Source organism: Kryptolebias marmoratus, linkage group LG7 (assembly GCF_001649575.2).
Source record: "Kryptolebias marmoratus isolate JLee-2015 linkage group LG7, ASM164957v2, whole genome shotgun sequence".
Lineage (NCBI taxonomy): Eukaryota > Metazoa > Chordata > Actinopteri > Cyprinodontiformes > Rivulidae > Kryptolebias > Kryptolebias marmoratus.
Window position 1 is genome coordinate 4223318 of NC_051436.1, and position 18333 is coordinate 4241650.

Consider the following 18333-nt stretch of genomic DNA (forward strand, 5'->3'; position numbering starts at 1 on the left):
CATTCTTTCTGTTTTTTTTTTTTTTTTTTCGTCTAATCCTCTTTAGAGTTGCTGCCCTTTTTTTTTTTTTAGTCCTGGATGAATTTGTTCCTCCTGAGCCCAAATGGACTTTGGCTTTATGAGACCGAAACTATTCATAGTGTCACGTTGCCCACACACACACACACACACACATCCGTGGATTTGATTGTTTGAAACCACAGGGACACATCAAGCAGAGAGCCAAGATGCAGAGCAGCGCTGTTGTGTTGTGCCGGTTGCTTGGCGACCGTCTCCACCTTGAGATGGAGGGGAAAACAAAGATGGATAAACGGGGACACACAAAGAGGGGAAAAACGCCAAACAAGTGTAATGAATAATCCAGAGGAGTAACGATTGCTGCTTGTTTGTCTGATGTTTTGGACGGAGTGTGTCTGCGTGGGGCGACGAGGAGAGACGGGAAGGATTTTACCTCCGGTGTCGACTTTTAATAATGATATAATTTAAAAAAAACAGCAAGAACACGAAGATCCAGTTGGTTCAATCGATCCGACTTGGTTCTCTGGGCTTTCTGTTTGTGTCGGAGCTGCGAGAGTTTATTCAATATATGAGCTTTTCTATATATATATATATGTATATATATGTGTATATGTATATATATATATATATATATATATATATATATAAATAAAATAACTGTTCTAGAAAGAAATAATTATTTAAACTTTAATATTGATATTACTGCGCACATGATAAAAAGACATCACCCCTGATTATCTAACATTATTATTTTGATATATAACCCACCTTATGATTGATTTAAGGGCTGATAAGTGTTAACAATTACACCAAATATCACTTTAGAAATGGCCGGAATGTCCCTTTAAGCCCAGCTTCACATTTTATCTTTCAGGGATATTCATCAGTTGGGATTCTAATGCCAAACGTGAATTAAATGCAGAAGTATTTTTGAATATTTAATTGGTATTTTGATTCAGCGCCCCTCTCTTCGGGGGTTTGCATGTGATAAATACTGATTATAATATTAAATGTAGTTTACTGCAATTAACTCTCATTACGGAATCAATACTCCGAGGCGGCTGCCGTCTTTCTGAGGGTGAAATACTCGAGGAAAACCCCTGAAGAATGCTCCTCTTTAATTAGATTCTGCATATATGTTTGGAAAACGGCGCGTCAGCCGCAGCTTCGCCGTCGGAGACGTCCCCGCCCGTCCCGAGGTGCCCTGCTGTGTATTCTCCCCCACTTGTGCGGTTAATGAGCCGATCCACATCAAGTGTTTCTGTGTTCCTGTGTTCTCCCATTTACGTCCTGCGAGCAGGTCTCCGTTGGCCTCGCGTAAGTGCCTTCCATTAGACGGCTGCGCGCGCGAGCCGGCGGAGAGCGCGCAGAACGGCAAGTAATGGGATCTTGATATTAAGCAAGACATTTGAAAACAATTATTCAAATTGCCGGCTGCCTGTTGAATCTCTCTAATCCCACGGCGGAGCACTCAAGCAAACACTCAGCTTTGTGACCCCGGCTGAATTAAACGGCGAGGAACGAGAGGAGCGCAGACAGCTTCAGAGGCCCGAGACGCTAAAATGTTCAGACTGCTCTCTGGTTTGTCACTCTCATGCTGCCTTTGAAAGGAGAGGGGAAAGAAAAAAGAGAGAGGGCCTTTTAAGAACATGAAGCGCAGGGAACACGGCTTCGTGTAGCTTTTTAGAGGTTGTCAAACATGGCATTTCTCCAAATGTCAAAGGGGGAGGCGCCTTTATCTCCACGAGACTTTGAATGTGTTTGGCAGCCGCTTAGCGCGAGGCTTCAGTCTGACCCGGTTCTGACACGCCAGAGGAGCCGAGTTGTTCCGTCCACTTTTCTTCACAGTTAATAGATTGTGTGCAGCAAATCCGGAGCTGCTGCTCAATCTGCGGCTCAGAGCACTCAGACCTGATCAGCAGAAAAACAAGATTTACAGAAATCCAGTTCAGGGTGACGAGCTGTCGGCTATGTGGTGCCATTAGTGCCAAAAATATGTTTATGCGTCTATGTAAGGCCTGTATGTTGCATGCTATGTATATTGCCCCTTTCACACGGGCTCTAAAGGTCCCGGCTCCACTCTACTCGGCTCGCTTTGCGCACGTTTACATCTGCATTCTTTCTTGGTCCCTGCTTCGGAGTAGGGCCAGCCGGGCCGGCTCTGCTTTGTGGGTGGCGCAAGCTTAGCTCCTGTTCACTCATTGGTCGTGGGTGTGACCAGATGCGAGCATAAAGAGCGGACGGTAGGAATATAAACAACAGCGTTAGCTTACCCTGCAACGTTTCTGCTGTCTGTCCCCCAGCTGAAGGCGCTGTAAAGCCTGAAACCTCCGGCGGATAACAGCTGTCCTACTCCGCGCAACAATCGCGGCATCCAGAGCATTTCTTCCACTGCGCCTCTCTTCCTGAAGTCTCAGGAGAATCCCCATAAGTTTAAAAAACAGCAACAACACAGGGCCAACTCTGTCCATAGCGCTTTCGTTGTTTACACAACTTGCGCTAAGTTTCGGTAGCGCCAGTTGGGACACGTGTCGTTAAGATTTTAAATAAAAACACAGCAGATCTTTTCAAACAGGGTTTTGTTGCAGGATTACGAACAATGACCTGTTGTAGATGTCTCTGAAAGACCTAATGAGCTAACGGGGTCAAGACTGAGGTGGACTGCTGTTAAAACGTCAATCTCAAGGATTTTAATTTGAGCAGTATTTTAGAATCCTTTACATTGCCATTAATTTCACATAACATACTTATTCACATAGAACTCTATGGTTATTTACCAGCGCACCTTGAAGCAGCAGCTATCACTTCCAGCATAAATGCCTTAATATTTCTGTCAAAATAACCATATAATGCGTAGCTGAAGGTTTTAAAATAGCGTTCGCATGAAACGCTGTGAAATATTTGAGACTGGAGTTGTTTTAAGACAGCAGTCCTGCATGTTTTTATTGTTTCTCTGCTCTTCAGCAGGTCTTCATGTCTGCAGAAGTCTGTTTATCACTCGTTCACTCAAATCAGGGGAGTTAAAGCAGAGAAACAACTAAAACCTGCAGGATAGTGTTCCTTCAGGACCAGGGTTGGCAACCACTGCTCTATGGTCTAGCTTAGGGGTGTCCAATCCTGGTCCTCAAGGGCCACTATCCTGCAGGTTTTCCTTGTTTCTCTGCTCCAACACACCTGATTCAGAGGTTAAATCACCTCTTCATGTTCTGCAGAAGCCTGTTAATCACCCATTGATTCAAATCAGGTGTGTTGGAGCAGAGGAACAAGTAAAACATGCAGGATGGTGGCCCTGAGGACCAAGAGCCATTAGCTGCTTCCCTACCACTTTCATTAGCAATCAGCACACCTGTTAATTTTGTGATTCTGCGTGTTTTGGTTCCATTTGCTGATTCTTTTATCTAATTAGTCCTAGTCCATGTTGTCATATCTTGTTCTGAAGTCCCATTTGGAGCTCTTAAAGTGTGTTTGAATACATAACCTTCTCTGCTGCCTTCTTCTGAGTCATCTCACTGCACAAACTGTGTCAGAAATAAACTTTCATGTGCATTATTTTGACTTAAGAACTGGGTATAAATTTGCAGAATCAAATTGCGCATCGTACTCTTACAATCAGTGGATCAGTAGATATTTTCCTTTGGTTTTCATTAAGCTCCTGTTTGGTGTTCTGTACCAGTTTTACTTCCTGTTGTATTTTGTAGAGTTTCTTCTTTTGATAGATCTGGTTTGTCACACCTGGTCTCCGGCTCTGATTGTCACACCTGTTGATCGTGTTTAATTTCCTCTCCCAGTTGCTTTTTTTTTCCATCATCAGTCTTTCCCTGTTGTCCTCCAGTTCTGTATCCAGCCTCGGTTCGGTTGAGTTTTCACTCGTTACAAAAACAGCAACCCACTTCCCAGTCCCGCGTTTAAGGCCTTCTCCTCCTCGGAAATGGATTATGACACGTTCGTCTCACAAAGCAGGTTGGTGGTTTTAATCCCGCCTGTCAGAGCGGATTTTGCTCCTCGGTGTCCCAGTTTGCTCTCGTACCTAATAGGACAAGCTTGTTAGGTAATGGATCATTTTCATTGCAGAAATGTTGCGTTGAATTCAAAGTACAGGTGTAATCGATGATAATGATTATTCAATGCGCCCCAGTTAATCCATTAGTGTCCCGGTGAACCGTGACAATACACCAGCGTGAATAAACTCCGGGATCTTCCCCCGCAGTGGAATGCAGACCTATTTTATACGTCCGTGAATTTCCTGTTATGACATGTGCAAATGTCTGCTGTGAAAGAGATATATCAGCCATCCAAAACAAACTCTGGAGGCTCGTTTAATTTGTTTCCCCATCTTCCCACAGTCCTCCTGCCTCTGACCTGAAAATCAGTTCCACTGAAACATTTTGAGGGATGTCTCAATTTTTAAAAACGCAGCCAGATTACGCAGCAGGCTCACTGGGAGAGCCGTAAGAGAGCCTTTTTCTGACATCTGCGAAGTCTGAAGGGGTTGCGACACGTTGATTCCACGTTTTAAATGAAAGGAGCACTGAATATATTTAAAATAACACGCATATTTATTGTTCCTCTGACAGGAATAATAAAATGCTGGGGTGGGAAGCAATAAAACGATGATTAAATGTTGCAGCCGTGTCGGAATGAACGGGCGTTGGTTTGAAAGCAAGAATGTGTCTTTTTGGGGAGCCCGTCACCTCGTTTGTCTTTTAGCATCTGTGGATACATGAACTTTACATTAAGTAAAAAAATAAGAATAAAATTTCATAACAGCATAAACCGCTTCTCACCTGATCCAGATAATGAACAGCACAGAGCTCTTTATCAGCGCTGCAGACATTTCTGCTTTGCAGCAACAATAAATGAACCGAATTTTGAATATTTTATATATTTCATTCATTTTAAACTTTTATTCAAATAAAACCATGAATGCTGCACTTTTTTCTAGTGTTGTATATTAGTTTGTTTACCATTTCGCTACTATGAAGTAGAATCAGCAGAAGAAAGATAAAACCTCAATAAAACCACCTTATTGTGAACAAGTAGTCAGCTTTTGTTTTTTTTTAGCAACAAATTAAGGTTTAAGATGATCACCTCACTTCCTTATTAGGTAACAGAATATGTTGTTTTAAAGAGAAGTCTTCTTTTATGAACTTAACTCTGATTTTAGAGCCATGATTTGACTTAATGCAGCGTAGTTGTTATGTTCTGAAGGTTTTCCTGTTTGGCTGCTCCACAACTACAGTGGCCCAGGAGGAACAAACAAACCACCGACTCCGGAGCAAACGACTGGTGTGTGTGGTGAGTAGGCAGCCGTTTTCATTCATTCATCCATTTTTTTTTTTTATTCTCCATTTTTCCATCAGAGGCAGGATGTTCAGTTCGCTAAAATTAGTTTTTGTGAAAGAAATGAGAGGCCAAGAGTTGTAGAAGCTGTTAGAAGTCATACCAATTATCTCCGTTAGCACGTTATGTTCACTTCACCTTGTAAATAATGTGTGTGTGTGTGTGTGTGGTGGAATGAAAATGGTGAAACAGAAGCAGCAGTAACAACCAAACCCATTTCTTATCTTTGACTTTTATACAGTTTTTTTCTTTTTAAGCAACGATACCTTGAGTAGAATTGAAGTTCTTTAATGTTAAAACAATGATAAATAATATGTCATTTTGATTAACAGGTTAGGAACATTTTTAATATAAACAAACACAAGTATGTTTATCCAGTGAATCTCTACACAGTATTGCTAATTTAAAAATAAATGAGCAATATCAACATCTTTGTGATCTTCAATGCTGAGATTTTAATAAATTGGCAATACAGAGATCTTGGTTAGTCGAGAATATTGAGGTCTTGATAATGAAGTAATACCAAGATTTTAAAAAATCAACAATACTGAGATTTCTAAATCAACTGTTCAGTATAAAGATGTCAATCAGCATTAATGAAAGCTTAAAAAATTGGCTAGGCTGAGATCTTGAAGAATCTGCAATACTGAGGTCTCAATAAATTAACAACTTTGAGATCTAAACTTGTAACATTCTTAAATATACTTAATAAATCAGCATTATTCAGTCCCTCCAGGATTTCGTGGGCATTTTTTGTGATTGTTGTGACTAAAATGCCTGATTTCGCGGGGCATTTTCCTAAAAGTTGCGATATAAAAAAAAATTAAAATCAATAAACAACCATAACGTTTAATATATTAACCAAAAATCCTTCCTAGTTTTATAAGATAATTACCAACAAACATTGACATTCTCAAAAGGTGCTTTATTTGAGAACTTTGATAGCTTCTAAACTGACATTCATGAGCATTTCTGGATTGTCCCTGGTCTGCAGGAAGTGACGTCACGTGTCTTCTTCCTGAGTTATTTGGGGTTATTTTGTATTCCACGCTACACAAACCCACAAAGAAGAGACTAGACCGCAGAAACAGAGGCGAATCACTTTAGAAACAATAAATATTGGGTTAAAGTTGCAAGAAAGTTGCGGTGTTTTGGGGCAAAGTTGCGATTTCGTGGGGTTTGCTTGATTTTGCGTTAATAGTTGCGATCGCAACGTTGCAAAATCCTAGAGGGTCTGATTATTAGAATCCTGATAACTGTACAATGTTGTCGGCAGTGTTGACAAATGACAGAAACCCCAACATGAACATTTTGGTCATGGTTCCATAGTAGGATAAATGAAAAGCGTAATTATTGTGACAGCTTTGTGTGTCGCTGTTCTTTGCATTAGTTCGGTGCGGTGCCGCCTACATGCCGGTGATCAGTGACTTGTTCTGCTGGGATTTGTTAGGAGAGAAGCTCCAATCTAAAAATAATAAACGTGTCTTTGAGCTCAAACAGCTCATTGTTCACCGCCTGTAACAGAATATCATTTTCACCTCACCGCCACCATTTCTGCTCGTTACAGACGGCCCAATCTGAGGTTCAAATGACTGGAGGTTGCTCTTCCGAGGGCCCAAATCTGAGGGGATATTTTTACAAGTCGCAGCCAACTCATTTCATCGGATAGCTGCGTTACCGTGGCTCTATCCCCATTTCCATTCCAAAAGGCTGCAGCTGTGATTGACGCGTCCTTGTTCTCTGGTTTACATTAGATGTGAAAATAATTGGCACCTGCACCTCCCGCACATGCTCTGAAGCCGGGAAAAAGGCACAGCAGCCGAGGTTTTTCATTTCGCCCCGGAGTCTGATCTCCCTCTATTCAATCCAGATGTGAAGGCACACTCGTGGATATCCATCGGAAAACGGCTCGGAAGATTAATGCAGACTAGAGACGTGTCACATCATCGTATTCCACGGGCGCAGACGAGTACAGACGAGTGGCTCGGCGTTGAGATTTCTCTCACGGATAAACAAGCCCTCATGCATATAGAATATCAACTTGTGCGCTTCGGCGTCCTCTTGCCTCCACCTCATCCTCCTCTTATCTCCTCATCCTCCCTCAATATCCTCTTCCTGCTCGACACACATTCCCTCCGGCGATCTCCATAGCTAGTTATCCTCAGAGAGCGCCTATTCAAGTACATTAAGAATCCTGTCTCCCAGCTGGTCGGCCTCGGCGGATTGGATGTGATCTTGACGGTTTAGAGGGTGTTTGATGCCCTGGGAGAGTAATTGCTTGCGTAATTGTACTCTGGGGAAAGGTAGAGCAGGAAATTCATACTTCTGCCTGCCCTCGGGCTGCGCGGACAGGTCTCATCCCGGCTTGTATTCATTCTCACAGCCACCCTCCGTCTCTTTTTCACCTCTCCGTGGCGACTGGAAGGATGGGGGTGGAGAGGAAAAGTGGTGTCGAAGTGGGGGGGGACAGGTGGAGCAGTTGGTAGGTCAGAGGAGCTCTGAGGACACAGGGGGAGGAGGAGATTAGTAGTGAAGACAGAAGCCATGAGAAAAAAGATGCATAAAAGTGTGTTTTTGCAGCAAAGGTGCTCCTGAAGATCTGTGAGAAAAGCGTGTGAAGGAACATGATCCTTTCTGAACCAAAATCTGTAAAAATAAACAACTCAGCCTGTTGCCTAATTCGAACAAAAAACCCTGACTGACAACTGAGAACATCTTATTTTAAAAAAAAAACTGAAAAAAAATTCAGAGTAATCTTCAAATATTAAGTCAACAGATGTCTGGCTTCACACCGCTCCAATATCCTGCCTGAAAGTCTCCCTCAATCACCTCCACATCCTGCCTGAGCAGAATAAATATGCCCTAATATTACCTCACTGTCGGCTCGCTGGCAGAAAGCCCCGAAGGCGAACTTTCACCTACCTTTTGAACGAGGCTCGCACCTCACCGGGGGCTTCTCACCGAGTCCTGAGAAATAACCAAAACCAGCCTATTGATGCTTTCCTGCGAGAAATAAAAGTAATTAAAAATGGCACAACTCATCTGTAGCCAAAAATATTACAAGTTACAGGTGGTCAAATAGTTTCCTGGAGCACATGGGCTTTGAAGCGTTTAATACGAGGTACAGCTACACATTTTTCAAGAGATTTATTCATATTTTATGCTCTGAGTATCTGGAAGGCGACAGGACTGTATAAGATTTACAAAATACAATATAAAGTGTGAGGTGACGAAGGCTCAGTGTGGCTCACTGATGTGTTTTAAAATGTTACAGTGCGTCACAAAATAAACCAAAAATAAAACTTGAGATGCAGCAGCTTAAATCGGCTCGTAAACATCCCTTTCTCCACTAAAACGAGCCAACCAGATCGTACCACTTTCCTTGTTGGAGACTTTGAAGGAAGTTTGTTATTTAGTGGAAGAAAAACAAGAAGTTGGCTTCCCCACAAGCTGGACTCCCATGGTTTGAGAGAAAAACCCATTTGGGCCATTATTGGTCACATTTAGCTCTAAAACATGTCTCTGAAAGTCGGACTTTGTTTCGCCAACCTGATGTTTTTCTCCACAGATGACATTGTCCAAAGCACAAAAGACCTGGTGAATATTTTCCACTGTGAACATTGACTCTTTATCCTAACCACAATAAGTAAAAATACTCGCTGCAAACGTTGAAATCAACCATAAAAAAAGCTTATCCTGAACTGGTGCAGTTTTCCACATGAATTGAAATGCGGGACTGAAATACGGGTCCACACTCAATGTAAACAAAGCACATTTTTCCTGTATATTTATCTGTACCAATACATCTAAATTGTCTGACTTCTGCATCCATGAATATCACCATTGTTGACCTATTTTCAGTCATGGAAACCAACTTGTGGTGGGTAGCAGTGGTTCACAATTTTTTTCTTTCAAATTTTTACATTTATTTACACATTTACCATCAATATGAGAACAGAATTATGCGTCTATTTTGTGGTATTTTACGTGCTTGTTTGGTAATAATGCATGTGTTCTTGCGGCGGGACCGTTTTGCAACACAAGGGGAGTTTTCAGGCAGGGAAGAATTTCTGATAAGCAAAAAAAGCTTCAGGTTAAACTTTTTACAGCGTAAATAATGTTTTAAATACTAGTAAATGGATTAAACTATATAATTTCTCAGAGGCGAGAAAAAAAAAATCAATTATTAGAGAAAATTATTTGTTTATTTATTTTTAAAACAACCAAATTTGGCAAGTAGAATAAAAATGACTTTTAAAATGCCACAAAAATGTTTTTTGGGGGGTTTATGGACAGGAAAATAATTATGTAATGCTTCTGGTTCTAGTTTTCCAACCTGCATGCTGTTACCATTAAAACATACGGTCCATAAACCCCCCAAAAAACATTTTTGTGGCATTTTAAGTCGTTTTTATTCTACTTGTCAAATTTGATTGTTTTAAAAATAAATAATTGATTTTTTTTGTTTTTGAGAAATTATGTAGTTTTCTTCTCCGGGCGTCCAACAACCTATCAGATGAAACAAGCTAAGAGGTTTAAAAGAGAAAATTGGCTTCTGGATTAAGTGCTGACAACTCACAGGTACTGAAAAATCACTTTGTACGAGTCTGCAAACAGGGTCAGCAGCTGAGACACATTATTCTGTTACCATCACCAACAAAATCCTTATAGAGTTTATAAAAAACAACTTTGGGATAGTATATAAATAGTGAAAACAACTATTCTTCTGGTGTTTTTTAAAGCGTTTAGCTCCGAGTTTCGACTTGCCCCCTGTGGACGGAGCGGCTGTCAAAGACGTGTTTAGTTTATCACCTGACTGCAGCCAGACTTCAGGTGCTGTGATAACAGCCAGTCGTGCGTGTCTCTGCTCAGGGACGGTCTCAGGTGTCCAATGAGAGGAAGACTCTTTTATTTCTGGCCAACCGTTCAGGAGCTCCTGCCGGCACCGAGGGACGTCAGGGGCAGATTTAGAGCTGTCATTTCCAATCAGTCGTCACTCAGACCCCCAAAAAACCCCACAAAGAAATACATCTCAGTGTTTGTTTTGGAGTTGTTCCTTTTACCCACCGCATTTTCAGGCTCTTTTCTGAACAGATGTCAGTTTTCTTGTAGATTTTGGCAGATTTGATGAAGGTTTTTGGAATTTTTTTGTAGTCAAAATAAAATTCTCTCAAGTTTAGAAAAGTGGGAATAGTTCAAATAATTTGAAGTGTGGTTCTTTGGAAAAGTTTTGACCAAATAATATCTTACCTGTTGTAGATATCTCTTTGAATGACCTCAGTTAAAGAAAGTTTAATTAAACTAATCTGAGACGAGCCAAAACCATTTTCAAACAGCTCTAATCTCAAAATTCATGGCAGTTTCAGTGAATGATGTTATACAAGTTATTACATCACCGTCAGCTTCATATTACATGTTGTTTTACGTTGAACTCTAAGGTTGTTTTGATTATTTGCAAGTGGAAATGTTAGCAGCAGCTTCTGGTGCAGCCCGGGGCACAACAGCAGGAATATCACAACATTTTTTTTCTAGAATAATCATGTAATGAGAAGCGGATAGCAGTGTAAAGGTTTATAAAACCACTTTTACATGAACTGAAATGAACTTTGTGGAGATTAGAATTGTTTTATGATGACAGAAATCCATTTTTCCACCCAGACTAGCCTTGAAATAGTCCGTCCAGTCAGAATTACATTTTATTTCTCCATCCTGTGGTAGTTCAAAGAGCTACCTACATGTAAGATGTTAATTGATCCCACTCCCAAATATTTGGATGATCCCTTTCCGTGTGCAGGAGAAGGTAAATGTGTGGGCGATCAGCTGTCTGCGACTAAATGTTTGCTGATGGAGAATCGGCGCGCCGCTCCGTACGATCCATCTGTGTGATCAGCACATCACATGTTGCTCAGCCTCCTCGCCCTTATTTAATCCCCCACAGCCCCCGTCGCTCTGCGTGGAGGAAGGCACTGGGAAGTGTGTGTGTGTGTGTGTGTGCTGGCAGAACAAGAGTGCGTGTCATTTGAGAGGAAGAGGAGGAAGCTCACAAGGATCGACAGATGCTGAAGGATAAAGACTCGCAGCTGAGATCTATCAACTGCGAGGCGATCGAGGCCGTCGTGCCCTGACAGCGACCCACATCCGCCTCCCTCGGTGTGGATTTCGTTCCCATCAGGGCGCATGTTTTCCCGTCTGAGCGCTTTGTGTCGGTGCTGCTCGAGCGCGTTGTTTGTGTGCATGTATGCATCTGCCCTCAACCTTAATTCTTACAGTACACGCCTCACATCAGCCGTGCACTTACTGTAATTGGTTTTAAGCTGCACATGCTGGTTGTGTGTGTGTGTGGTTGAAGTCTGGCAGCTGGAGCAGACTGCAGCCAGAGTCACCAGGGAGAGGAAGCGGTTATGAAGAAGAGTTGAAGGTCGGTGCAGTAAATGAGGTCAGCCTGAATAAATGAGCACTAATAAAACCCCAACACACCAGCCGGGAGTGAATATCAGGCAGAGGAGCTCAGGAAAAAGCTTTCAGGTCCAACCAGCAGGACAGCAGCTCTGGTAGAGCCGGACTCCCGCAGCTCTCTGATTTTTATTTTTATTTTTCTTCCAGACTCACAAACTTTGTCATCCCCTGCAACCATCATTGGAGTTGGTCAGGTCCGGCAGGAGACTGATGGTCCGGGTACAAAAATGAATTTGTCCCCTCTGCTGTGACCATCCTGAACAGGGTCCTCTTTAAACGTAGCCTCACACAGAATGACAACCATTACCTGCTGCGATGTGGGGTTTCTTTGGTGTGTGTGTGTTTAAATGTACCATGCATCTTAGTTTATTTATTACATTTTTAATTGGTTATATGTTGCTTTTATGAGCCAGATGTCAGACAAGTCTCCATTTCCCGATATCTCTTGGACAATAAAGTTGATTGATCGACTGTAGAAAACTCTGTGAAATTCGAGCAACCGCGGCTGCTGGTTTTTCACCAGAAATTAAACAATTTCAGCTGCACTGGGTCATACATTGCACAGTGAATTTCTGGCAACCAAAAACTTAGTATTTTACTGTAAATTAAACAGTTTTCACTGCACTGTCTTACACTGTCATTGTAGTTTTTGCAGTGAAATTCTGGCGACGACAGCTGCCGGTGTTTTGTCGTTATATTCCACCATTTTCACTTTTTATGTTGTAATCCTAACTGCTGGTATTTAACCACAAATTAAACAGCTTTTACTGCATTTTGTTGTGTTGTCTTTGTAGTTTTTGCAGTTTAATTCAGAAACAGCTGCTGGTAAATTACTGTAAATTTGAAGTTGGAAGTCTAAAACTGTTATTGTGTTCATTTTTACCTAAAGACTGTTTCTAGACTTTCACTATTTTTAAGCTTTAAAGGTTGTTTACGAGAAGCAGTTTTACAGTGCATGTATTTAAAGAAAAGTACTCATTTATTCTGGCAGAAAATTCTGGCCACCCCAGCTGCTTTTATTTTACTGTAATTTACAGTTTTTCCAGCACAGTCATATATCGTCACCAGTATTTTTACCTTAAATTTCACAGGGTTATTTTTTACAGCGCAGCCAGTCGTTTTTTTTTTTCCCCACACAGATTCATAGACATAGCAGGATGTTTGTTTTTTTTAACACCAGCTCCACCTCCGAGGCGCTGTTGTCTCCAAACCGGTCCATCTTCCCTGCTCTACATTTAGCTCCGTCATCTGCTGCGCCAAGGTTCCCAGAGGTCAGCGGAACAGAAACGGCTACATGTCTGCTCTTTTTTTTCTTCTTCTCTTCTCCCTAACCCTCCTCAGTGTTTGTGTCCTGTTAGGATCTCAGAGCCTGCAATTACAGCTCTTGTTGAAAGCATTCTGTAATTTTGCATTTCTAAGTAAAAGTCATTTTCTTGCACATGACTCATCAGCTTGCAGAGGCTGGCTTTATCCCTTTTTTTTGATCACTCATTTGCTCTGCAGCATTTGCCCTTGAGCACTACAACTTTAGACCCAACTTTCCAGTCCTCCTTCATCCTTCCTCTGGATACTCTGTCTCTGTCTCGCTTTCATTTCCCTGGCTGTGCAGGAACAGCAGGAGGTGTTGGTGGCGAGACAAGCTCCCCTCCTTTCAGCTGATGTGAGAGAAAAATACTTTCAATGACAAATATTAAAAGTCTCTCCCTGTCCTTGTTTTTCCTCTCTCAGTAGGTGACTGGAGTTGTGTTTCACCGAGCTGGAGTTCGGGGATCTGATGGATGACTCGACTAACGCGTTGCCAACAGGAGTTTATGTCCCCAACAATCCTTCTTCTTGCACTTTCCTGAAAGTCAAATTCAAGCACTTTTCAAGGTGAATTTTCATACTTTTCCTGCACCTTGTTGTGTGGAAAGAACATTAGAATTTGACTTCTTCCTCACATTAAATCATTTATTGTTTTGCTTTAAAGAACCAAAATGTTTTGTAATATTTTGCAAGGTTCCAAAAATGTCTCTTATAAAGGTTATAAATTAACTCTTTGCTAATATTTAGCAGTTTTTTGACAAACTTTGTCATATTAGCTTGTCTCTGCAAATCTGTTCTTTTCCTTGCACGTCCATCTCTTTGCCTGTCCTCTTTGTTGCAGTTGGACTTTAATTGACCTATGAATACAATATTGATTGATAGTCATGAAAGCCACAGGAGGTCTGATCTAGTGAGAGAACAATTAATCAGTTGACCATTTTTAATCGGCTGAAATTCTTCTTTTTCTGTCGGCTGTTGTCGCCACAGCAAGTCCTCCATCTAACTGTCTTCTGTGTCCTGTCCTCCATGTCCTCTCTAACTGCATCCATGTCTCCTCTTTGTCTCTATCATCCTTCTACCAATATACCCCCTGTCCCTCCTCTGCACATGTCCAAACCATCTCAGTCTGGCCTCTCTAACTTTAACTGAAATTAGCCACTTTAAATAAAATAAAATCAGTGCCTTTACATATTTAATCAGTCACCAAGTAGGAAAATGAAGCTGCTGCATCCAGCTTACTGCAGCCTACAGTTTAGTTTTGTTTCTTTTCTGAGAATGGTCTGCTTTATATTATTTTTAAATGTATAAGTACTTCTAAAGGTTGGTAAGAAATTATTAATGTTAAAATTTGTCAGCTGCGACGTTGGTTGGAGAAAAGGGCAAATGTCTTCATCCAGGCTAAGCTAATGGTTAGCCAAACAAGGACCCATTTTTCAGGCTAATAAAACAAGTCTTTCTAAAAACGACACACTGGTGTGAAATATTAGCTAATATTAGACCTCTTCACTTTTTCCTGACAGCGCTTGTTTGGTTTGCTGCTGTTTTGTCAACCAAACAGCGTAAATGTTTGTGTGCAGAGCGTGGACTGAGGATATGACGACGGTGCTGAATGCATCAGTCCGCCCCAGGGGTGGCCGATCCTGGTCCTCGAGGGCCACCATCCTGCATGTTTTCCTTGTTTCTCTGCTCCAACACACCTGATTCAGAGGTTAAATCACCTCTTCATGTTCTGCAGAAGCCTTTTAATCACCAATTGATTCAAATCAGGTGTGTTGGAGCAGAGGAAGAAGTAAAACCTGCAGGATGGTGGCCCTCCAGGACCAGGATTGGCCACCCCTGGTCTAGTCAGTCCAAAGGTTTACTCAACTCCCTGCAGACCGGTACGATTGTTGCCTCGGCACCATCTGCAAAATACACGCCAGTTTCAGCGGGTCTGTGCTCTGCACGCGCATCGGTGTGGTAACACGGACATGGTTCGGTTCAGGAAACTGTCAAACTAAACAAGGTCATGCAATTGCAAAGGTCTAATAGTAGCTAAAGTAGCGTTCTTTTACACCAGTATGTTATTTGTAAGAGAGAGTTGTTTTATAAGTGTAAAAAACTGAAAACAAGCCCTCATTTGGCTCGCCATTAGCCTACGCTGAAAGAAGATTTTTGCCTTTTCTCTACCACTGATGTCACAGCCAATGAGATATTACCTATTAACAACTCTCAGACAAAACATCACTTCAAAAATAGCCAGACTGTCCCTTTTAAAGGTGTTTTTACTGCCTTAAAATGAGGTGTAAGTAAAGCAACTTCAAATGTTTGGCATTGCGCAGCTAAAATTGCGTAACTCAGAACAACAAAAGTGACTAAACAGAACGGTTCGTGTCAGACAGACACTGAGATTTCATTTCTCTGAGTCAGTCAAACACCAGAAACCCAGGAAGAAATCCAACAGAAGACGGTGCCGGAAGCATGAAACAGATCAGCTGCTTTCTGTTTGTGTTCATTCACTCCAACCATCACATGAGGGCAGTGCAGCCCCAGGTTTGTCAGTCCTCGGTGTGTCTCTGTGTGAGGACAGGGGGTCTTCAGAGTAAATTCTGGTGCGTGTGGTCCTCGGCAGATCCCCGTCAGCCGGCTCATCGCTGCTGCAGGACGCCGGGATTCTCCGTCCAGACTGAGAGGGGCGGCGGTGCCAGACGCTCCCACACAGACGGAAAAATGAGGCCAGTCCAGCTTTTAACAACACACCACCTTTTTATCGTCTGCCTCTGAAAACGAAGGTGCAGCGATTGTGTTTTTGTTTGTATCTCTCCTGAAGCACTGAACGGATTAGAATGAAGGTTTCAGGCAGGAATCATTGGGTCGACGTCTGTAACTCATTAACTTCTGGAGTCAACCCAATTCAAGATGGCCGCCACAGCAAGGCGATCACAGCAAACACAAAAATGGCTATAATTCAGTCAGTTTTAAAGACACAGAGGTAAAATTTGGTGTCTGAGAGTGTTTTGCAGCTGACTCTCTGATCGCCCGGGATCTGTATTTAAAACTTAGCATTTAAAAATAAATTCTAACTCTTTTTGTTGGAGAAATATCACATGAACCTGTGGTTGGATTTCAATAAAACCCCCAAGAAAGTAACCATAAAGTTGACGTTTACAACTGATTACCTTTTAAACTCAGTCCAATTCAAGATGGCTGCTACAACCAGCTGACCTTAGAAAACACAAAAATGGCTGCAAATCGGCTAATTTTTCATTTAGGGAGCTAGAATTTAATGTGACAGTAGCTGAAGATCATCCTCAACACAAGCTTTGAGCGCAACTCATTCTGCGTCATCTTTGCTTCAAACCTTGACCTCAACTGTTGGAGTCAAACCTGATTGTCTGTTGGCAAAATATCTCAAGAAACGCTGGATGAATTTCAATGAGACTCTCTGAAAGTAATCATTAGGTGTACACCTGCAGCCGATTAACATTTGGAGTCGGTCCAATTCAAGATGGCCACCACGGTTACTCCTTAACCAGCTTAAAAATAGCTATAATTCAGTCAGTTTTTCAGATATTAAGCTAAAATTTAGCGTGGTAGTAGCTGACAGTCACACAAAATATCTCATGAGACAATGTTATTTTCAAGGTTCGAACAAAGCAACTGTATCTGTCGTTTCTCAACACAGGGTGATCTGCCATGAAAGGAATGCTGTGGCTTTTAGTTTTCTTCTGAAATTTTCAACTTGGTCAGATTTAGCCAAAAGCTTGTGTCATAAATTTCTTTTTAAAACAGCAGCAGGGAGTCTTAGTGGAGCTCATGAGGCACATTTCTCTTCTAATAACTCTTAAGCTCCTATAGGATGAAGCCTTGCTGTGACATTTGCATAATATTCTAAAATTACATCTTGATTTTTATTTCTTTAAATATTCTTTTCAGTTCCTGCCTCCCACAGCTTCACATTGAGGGCGCTCTTGCTCTTCTGTCACACCGGAGGAGGTGTGTGTGTGTGTGTGTGTGTGTGTGTGTGTGTGAGTGTGTGTGTGTGTGTTCTTTAGTGTCTGAAAGAAGGCAGAATACAGCGCCGGGGAGTCCAAAGGTCCGAGTCTGGGGGACCCCCTGAAAACTCCAAGAGGAGGAGGAGAGAAGGAGGTGCTGAAAGGGACTCGATACCGCCTCCCCCCGCACCCCCAGCCACCCCCTCCTCCTTCCACCCCCCAACCTTTCTCCGCAAAAGCCTGGAAGAATTGCGCTCCGTCAGTGCGCCCTGCCTGCCAGTCGGAGGATGGGGATTTTTTTTCCCATTCATCCCCCTTTTCCCCTCCCCCTCCTCCTCCTCCTCCTCTGAAACGAGCCAGTCTGTGTGTCAGTCCGCTGCGAGCATCGGGGCCAGTCAAACCGGTGGGACCGCGAGGCGCACGCACACGGATGAGATAACGCACGGAGCGCGTTCCCCGGCCCGGTTCCGCTCTCCACAGATGATGCGCTTCCAGCTGGGACTGAAGTTCCGCGACTCTCACCTCCTCGTTCTCCTCATCACGCCACAAGTTTGACCCGTGCCTGGCTTGTTTTTTAATTTTCTGTTTCTCGCAGTTCCGTCCCCCCACCGAGTTCATGGTCGGATTTATCCTCGACTTCTTGGATCTTGATTTTTCTAACATTTTATCACTGCATTTTCTGGATTTACAGCCCTTCGAAGGGGTAAAGAAGGGGGGGACAGTAATGCGCACAGACTGCGTCTTTACGAGGATGGAGCTGTGGATACAAGTGACATCTTTCTTATTTTAAACCATTTTTCTTTTCTCCATTTTTGGCCTCGTCTCCTTTGTGTCTTCAAAACAGACTGACAGCAATACCTTTGCGGTCAAGCCTGACATGTTGGGAGCTTGATATTCCGACGAGAAAATAAGGTAATGGGGAGAGGAATCAGCCAAAGAGAACAAGGGAACATTGTTCGGGAAAAAGACAATTAGGGCGCACGAAAAAAGGGGCAACAAAACCTGCTTTTTGGAGGCGATAATTCACAGAAATCCAGATTCTGTGGAGTTCTATTCGAGCCCAGGAGTTCTATGCTGTTTTTGGAGAAACTACAACTGATGACAAATTGATGGGGAAAGTCATGGAATTGAAATAGTAGAACGATTTTTGGAGATCTGGACGCACGGATTGAGCAAGTTTCTCTTGCATATTCAAGTGTTTTTGTTTTTTTTTTTTTCTTTGTATTACTGCTTTAATCCA

General features: G+C 42.3%; 1 long non-coding RNA gene across 2 annotated transcripts; it reads left to right on the forward strand.

Annotated features, from left to right (window-relative positions):
- Positions 1–3256: 3256 nt before the first annotated feature.
- Positions 3257–16529, forward strand: LOC119617169. Of its 2 annotated transcripts, XR_005233355.1 has the most exons (4): positions 3257–3978; positions 5227–5313; positions 13543–13686; positions 15731–16529. It is a non-coding gene; the product is annotated as an uncharacterized LOC119617169 (long non-coding RNA). The 2 variants fall into 2 exon arrangements; XR_005233354.1 differs by lacking the exon at positions 15731–16529 and having other exon boundaries at positions 3265–3978; positions 13543–13830.
- The last annotated feature ends 1804 nt before the right edge of the window (positions 16530–18333 follow it).